Raw genomic sequence first — 7,622 nt, forward strand, 5'->3', positions numbered from 1 at the left:
GTTTTAAACTGTTATTTCTATAAAGCATTGATAAAATTTGCAATTTTTTTCCAATTAACTGTAGTATTTAGTATGCATTATCTAAGTGTTGTTTCACTGTCTCATTTTGTTAAAGTGTGATACTTTGTTATTGTGCAAACGTTGGACTTTGTTGTACTTTTAACAAAGACGGGGTTTCTGTTTTACTAATTTTTGTCTAATTGTGCCCACTCTCCCCTACTATTGGTCCAATTCAATTGAAAACTTAAGCACCCTACAACTATATGTTACAACAAGAGGGCATCAGCACGTCTTGCGGTGACCATCTTGAGTCATTTATTCAAAAGATGAATTGTATGTGATGAGTTCACTCTGCAATCATTAATTTACAACAATGTCATACCTACAAGTAGAATCAATAACGTTGAGAAATATCCTGCAGAGAGGTAAAACTATCAAACATAAAAGCGACACACTTCTATCAGATTAAAGCAAGCTTCAATGCATCATAAAAATGTTTTTGAAGTAGATTTACAAAACACCGATGGTATAACGCGATATTAAAAGTTGCAAAATGGAATTAGTAGCCTACTTGCTTCCAGAGATAAGCATAAAGCATGTTTACGTCTAGGCCAAGGACTTCCTTGAAGTAAATCCGCACATGACTTTAGAACCAAGGTTGCTGACCTTTCTACACAACATGTAAAACTGTTGTGGCCAATAATATATAGGCTATAAATATTATCGACACATTTCTCTATCATTAGTAAGTAGCTACAATAGCGTGTGGCAGGCTATACAGTTAAGTCTACTACACGGCGTTTCTTACTTTAGTACAATATTAAGCAGCTGAGGTAAGTTGAGATTTTTTTGTTGCGTATTAAAATTTCAAAAAAATTGATCCAAATTACATTTAGAGCTAACTGCAACTTCAGCGCCAGAAAAAAACTTTTTTCAATAGCTGGTAGCTTTGATACCTCAAAAAGCAACTTCCTGGGTACAAACAATTTTCGCAACCACATCTTCAACAAATGCAATTCTACTTGTCTTTGATATAATCAAACTATGAAAAATCATTGATGAACATAAATACTGAAATTTAATTTTTGTAATTGAAACGTGTAGTTAATTACATTTGGAAGTAGGCTAATTACTGTATATTAAGAATTTTGATAGTATCATTGTAATGTAACTATCAGCTATTGATCCAACTCTGGTTTAGCTTACACCACTATAACTTTGTTAGCCAATAAAACAGGTCCAACCGACAGACCAACCAAATTTCGAACTAATTACGGTTTGCAGCGTACACGATATCCAAGCGTAAAGCATTGAAAAGAATTGCTTCATAATGCATTACTTTTTCATAATGTGTAAAGTATACGTAGGCCTATAGTATTGCATATAAAAAAATAATGTGTCACTTTAGAAAATCTAATGTTCATACACATTCATACCAGAGCTAAAAAGGTGTCACAGTAAAAAAAGAAAACTTTTGGAAAAGTATAATAAAACAGTCATAGTAAAATTGTGCAGCCTACCACTAAATAAATTTTGAAACTTAAATCGTTAACAGTTTCATTGTTATAACGAATAAAATAATGCAATTACAGCCTATTGATTCAGTGTGTGAGGTTGTCAACTCTGCAAATACAATCGGTCAGTTGCAGGCTGAAAATTATTTGTTTTACTTTATGACAAAAAAATCAAGACTTTGGTTTAAACTACTTGAGGCACTGTCAGGTAGAATTTAAAAATCTGTTATGAGTTTGTAATTTATTACAACTATACCAGGTGCGAAAGTATTTAATCTTGATACTGTATTGAGTGTGGAGTAACATCAGATTGTTGCCAGGGATAGGAATGAACGTAGTTGAAAGACCTGCTGGTCAAATGTCAAGATGAATTTTTGACTTGAAACCCGGGACTAGCTTGAAACATAATTAAAAAGGGCTCACATTTTTTCATTTTCTTTACCAAACTTTTATTAATCAGTGGAAGTGTGGTACTAAGTTGAGACTTGCTGATGAATGTAAAGTTCACTTAAACCGCCTGGGGGTACCATTGCACAATTGTGTTAAAGGACAACATTTTTAGTACGATAAACACTCCTCTAGCGAATTTTGTCTCACCGTGTTTGCGCACATATCAAAAGTAAATATGTGCGATTGGTGTGTCATAGCTGTAATAAAATAGAACATTATATAGTGGTCACATATTAACAAACAACATTAACCATACGTAGTCAAAATCCGTAGCATTATTTAATTTCGTTATGTACCGTACTGGTAAATAACAATATTTTCAATATACAGTATTTTAAGTTTGATTTAGAATTGTTTAACGTTTGTAGTTTACAGCGGTCAGTGGCATATTCAAAACGTTTTAAAATTTTTATCACCTATTAGATTGGCCATCGTTCAGTTTTACACTGCTGCTTTTATTTTTTTCAAACCGACCTACGAAAGATGTTGGCTATGTTTATGATATTCTGTCCGCCCAATAAGTGTGTGACATGGCTGAGAGAAATACAAAACAAAGAAGATGGATACCATGACTCATGACAATCACCATCATCTTATATCGATGTAGCCTACGTTAGATGTTGATGTTTTTGAAATTCAACCGAAAAAAAAACATAACATTTTCAAGCAAAAACGTAAATTGGTTTACAAATAGAACTATTTTAGTATAATGAAGATTGTTGCAGATAATATTGGTTGTCATTCGGCTTGATAATATTCAATGGTCAGCAAAAACATATTTAAATACTGTTGATCGAGACTCCATTTTTATTTAAAGAATCAAAATTTGTTCCCATGAAGACTGTTTTTCATTCATCTCATATAATAGAGCGCATCAACTAAACATAAGTACATATGTTAAGCAAAACATCTTTATAAAAATTTGTAAACGTCATTTCACATCAATTGTGACATCGGTTGACAAATACATTCATCAAACTCAGAAGCTTTCGATGCAAGTTGCGTTCCGGCTGAATTTGTCTTGATAGGAGAGCTGTCTAAAGTACACAGTCATGGAGTAGATACATCCTGGAAGAAACACATACGCGCTACCGAGGCAGAGCAGCAAGATCAAAAGCAGGACTGTGTCTGCAATAAGAAAAGATATATTGAACAATACTTGTTTAAAATATTTTTATTTATAGCCCAATGTTTAAAGATTGTAATCGGTGCTGCCGCGCTTACCAAAATACTTTTGACGATGTCTTGTCAAAGACATCTTAGATTAGAAAATGCTTGTAGGTGAAAACAGGGGTTGACTTCTTTGTCTTTTCATCCACTAAATCCAAATATTCACCAAAAAGAAACAAAAACGGTATTACAGTATTATTATATTTGTGTTCATTTTGTCTCTAAAACGTTTAATATTAGACCGTCGTTAAGTGACTATGTTAGATCGTGTGATAGTTATTTTCAATGGTAGTTTAATTAATTATTTCTGAAAGTTCCTTGGTTTCATATTATCTGTATTTTCAACAAATTCTCCAAATTACACAAATTAGATATAGGAACAATGTTTGCTGCCATAAAAAATGCTTAATCAAATCGTGAAAATGTTAAATTGTAAATAGCTGGCTTGTACGCATAGCTTACTAGCATTAGCACAGGGTGATCCAACCCGTGACCCAAGGGCTACATGTGGCCCGTGAAAAGATTCTGAATGGCCCGCGCGATATTTTTCGAAATGACTTATATTATCAACTTAATCGCCTACGTAATTTATGGAGAACTTACATTCCGAAAAATTGACATTTATTGTTTGCTTTCTTTGTCTATTACTCTATAGCAGTGGTTCCCAACCTTTTTGTTGTCACAGACCTCTTTAGACAAAGTACTAATTCTGCGGACATCTACCTAAATTTTGCCTGCAACTCAATTAACATACTATTGACTATTGTAATAATTATGCTACTCAACTACTGTACTGTGTCATATTGCATTGCCGCTATGACTCCTGCGGCAAATATTAGGTTAAACATTTGCTCAAATAAGAAAATGAATGAATTGTTCAAGAAATGTCAGCAGTATTTAAATATTAAGGTGACCCAAAGTGCCATGCCGAAACTTTTTCAATGTAAGCAAATTTAATGAGAGAAATGAAAGTAAAAAGATCGCTTTTCGTTTTTTTTCTCCAAAATTTATCAAAGTGATCACGGACTCCCAAGTGCTTTCTTACGGACCCCCAAGGGGTCCGTGGACCCCAGGTTTGGAACCACTGCTCTATAGTCTCTTGTGCAGGGGTGGACAACTGTTCAAGTTGATTGCCTCACAATACACATTGATACGCATCACATTTTCCACATTATTACGTCTACATCTTTTTCATACAATCGTACGGTTGCTTTGAGAGTCTGTTTGTCAGTCAGCAATATTTCTTGCTTTGCTGTTTCATTGAGGTTATGAGGTACATATTGTGATATAAGAGACTGGCGCAAAACGCATTTAGTAGTGAAATATCTTCTGCACTCAGTAGTGATATGAAAAATATGTCTCTCAAAAAAAGAATCAGAGAATTTACATATTGGCAGTTTTCGTGACCTCATTATTCAGCAGCACTTACTTGTGTCAGCAAGTTTTTTTGCGGATGAACCACGTCAAATCCCTTATGAAATCAATAGTTTTTGACAGCCATATGGTAAATTCGCTTCGCAATGCTACATCGTGCATCTCACCGAACGTTACTAAACTTGTTATAGAAAAGCAGTTCCAAAGTTGACATTGAAATGTCGACATGTAGTAAAAACTTTCTTGACTTTACTTTATTTTGATATGTCTATTGTTTATGTAATTGTAAAAGAGGATAATAGGCTACACATTTCTAAGATTAGAAATTTGGTTTGAGGATTTTAATTAGAAATTATAAGACAGTCATTTCTAATATTACAGATTTGCAGTAAACACTCAATGGCCCGCACAATCATTCGTAAACCGCATGTGGCCCTTTGGCCAAAAAAGTTGGACACCCCTGTTTAGCAGGTACTCGTAAACTTTGCCTCACTACCCCCAATGCCCATCAAGCTACTAGGGTAAAGCAAAATTGGAAAACAAACTCAAGCACTAAACTAAAGCTTTCCAAATTTGATTTTGGGAATATTGACCTATGTTTTTTTCAAAATGTGGGTTGAGCCATATGTATAGCGTCGTCAGCAAACCAACTACATTTTGTGTTTGGGTGGTTTAAATCATAGCTTCTCGGGCCACTGTGTAATATATGGCCAAGTAAAGTAAATAACACACAACTGACATAGCAGCCTACAACACTAGGCTAAGCTACTTCCGGTTTACGGTTTAAAAACAAGCAGTATTTCCACTTCTTCATCAACACAAGGCACACGCTCTGCGAGAAAATGAAACCAGCATCTTACTGCAGATCGCAGTATTGGCTTTAGTGAAACTACAGTATTTCTGATAGAAATGTAGTAAGTGTAGTGATGCCATTTCGTTATTTTATTATCTTTTCAAATTGTATTCTACGAACATTGAATGATCGGTTTAAATAAACTCCCAGGTTAGCATTTTCAATGTCATTTTTTTCTGAAAGATAAAAGTATGCCTATCCATGAAAAATTGCTTGAAACTGCATTATTAAAGAATTTTCAAGTTGTTAGCCCTATAGGCCTACACATTCTTATCCATTTTGTTGAAAGCTTGCAAGTTCAAAGTTGATTATCGAATTAAAATTGTGTTAAATTTATTTTAAATATGAATGTTCTTACGAATCATTATAATTGAAAAAGTAGAAAAGAAGATTTTAGTCAAAATCCCTTGCGTGGTAAATAAAGACACCTGCACTGCCCCGTTAGCTCAGTGGTTACGCGCCCGGCTCAAGATTACGCGGCGCTGGTTCGACTCTCGTGGTGTGCGCTTGAGCAACGCATTCTGAGGACTGCTCTCCATTGAGCGGCACCTAGTTAAGGAAATAATTTCCTGGCAACAACAATCGGCAAACTTCACTCGGTCAATCTCGGTGACCGGCCCTGCGTCAAGAGCCTCTACAAGTATGCGAAACTACCAGGAATTACCGATCAAGACTTTGTCAGTCCGAGGATAAAGATCAAAACCAAACCACTGCAATTGAAAGAACGTTTGTTCGACTACTAATCTACTATCCAAATCATGAGGCATTGCATTGTGTGGAAACGTTACGTTATATTGTAAGTTAAAAACGAGAAATGGTTTCCTTGACTTCCCGTACGCATGTGCAAACTGTTTGCGAGCTTGTTGTGCGAGAACTATTTGCAATTTGTGTTGGTACATTATTTTCTCACCAACAAACGCAAACAAACTTGACTGAACTAATGCAAATTTTCAATTCCCAGACTCCCAGACCTCATGTAAATGAGACAAAAAAAGTTATATTCATTGTTTTCAAACTATTCGGAGCAGCAGCTCAAGTAAAACCCATTTCAGTAACATCACATTCTAAAATAAATTGACAAAACTGCTTATGAACTTTGTTAGCACTTTGTCCAATAAAACGCAAACACAGCAAAAGCTGTTGAACTTTCCTAATATCTGCGCTTCCCTGTTAGTTTCCATTTTTAAACATGACACACCCTTCCTACTGGGACATAATCCCTTGACTACACTACTGGGCTTATTCCAGAGCTGTGGAGTCGGAAACAAAGGATTTTAGCGTGTCCAGAGTCGGAATCGTTAAAAAAAGACCGACTCCAGCTTGATACAAAACGACGAAGAATAAATTTTTTGTTTGCAGCCTATTCTTTTTCCAACATATTGTTTATTGTTCTCTGTATTGCGGTTTAAAACTTTACCAGAAAATACATATAGAAGTGTTTGTTCATGTCAGTTATTGCAAAACTTGCTCTTTCAATATCGATCACAACTTAAGTGAAATTAAATTTAAAAAATATGAAAAATGACAAAAATTAAAAAAAAAATATGGCAACACTGAAGTCGGAGTCGGTCAGTTGAATCGAGGAGTCGGAGTGGTATATTTTTCGCTTGACTCCATATCCTTGGGACGCTTAGTGACCGAGTAGATCATCTTTACTCTATTCAGATTTACTGTATAGGCCTACGTCAAAGTAAATTTTCATGATGAAAACAAAACAAAGTTTGCATACTCACTGAAAATTACTCTTTCCCACTGTTCCAAGTAGTATATTCCTGCTTCAATGCAATAGATATAGTACAGATAGCTGATGTAAGATAAAACTGAGTTGGGTATTTTGCCATAAGGATCCCAATCGCACAACATATTATTAAAACTTTGCCTGTCTCAAAATATATAAACTATGGTTCGTTTTCTGAACAATCAAAAACAAAGCAGAATTAAATCCACTTTTCAAAAAGTCCTGCTATGGCATGACTTAGGCTACTGTTCCAGCGCAGTTTAATTGAAAGTGAAATTATTGAAAGATAAGTCTGCTTCTAATGGGCTCTGGTCAATTAGTCTTCTACTTTGAATCCAGTCAAGCTTGCACCAAAGTGCAACATTTTACAGTGCAAGGTTGTTCGTTGTATGGTGATACATGGAATGCAGACAATCCTGGTAACTAAACTGACCAGTCAACTAATTTTTCTTTTCCACATTTATTCAACGTTGCTGGATGTCGTAAAAACGGCAACATTTGCTAGACGCAGTAAAAACTGCAG

The 7,622-nt window shown here is 35.0% G+C and overlaps 1 long non-coding RNA gene across 1 annotated transcript; it reads right to left on the bottom strand.

The window, feature by feature from the left end:
* Nucleotides 1-298: 298 nt before the first annotated feature.
* Nucleotides 299-7,249, bottom strand: LOC145774618 (uncharacterized). The gene is made up of 2 exons (XR_014290023.1): nt 7,095-7,249; nt 299-3,092 (listed from the first exon to the last, which is right to left on the bottom strand). It is a non-coding gene; the product is annotated as an uncharacterized LOC145774618 (long non-coding RNA).
* Between the last annotated feature and the right edge of the window lie 373 nt (nt 7,250-7,622).

The sequence above is a fragment of the Aplidium turbinatum genome, chromosome 7 (genome assembly GCF_918807975.1).
Source record: "Aplidium turbinatum chromosome 7, kaAplTurb1.1, whole genome shotgun sequence".
NCBI lineage: Eukaryota > Metazoa > Chordata > Ascidiacea > Aplousobranchia > Polyclinidae > Aplidium > Aplidium turbinatum.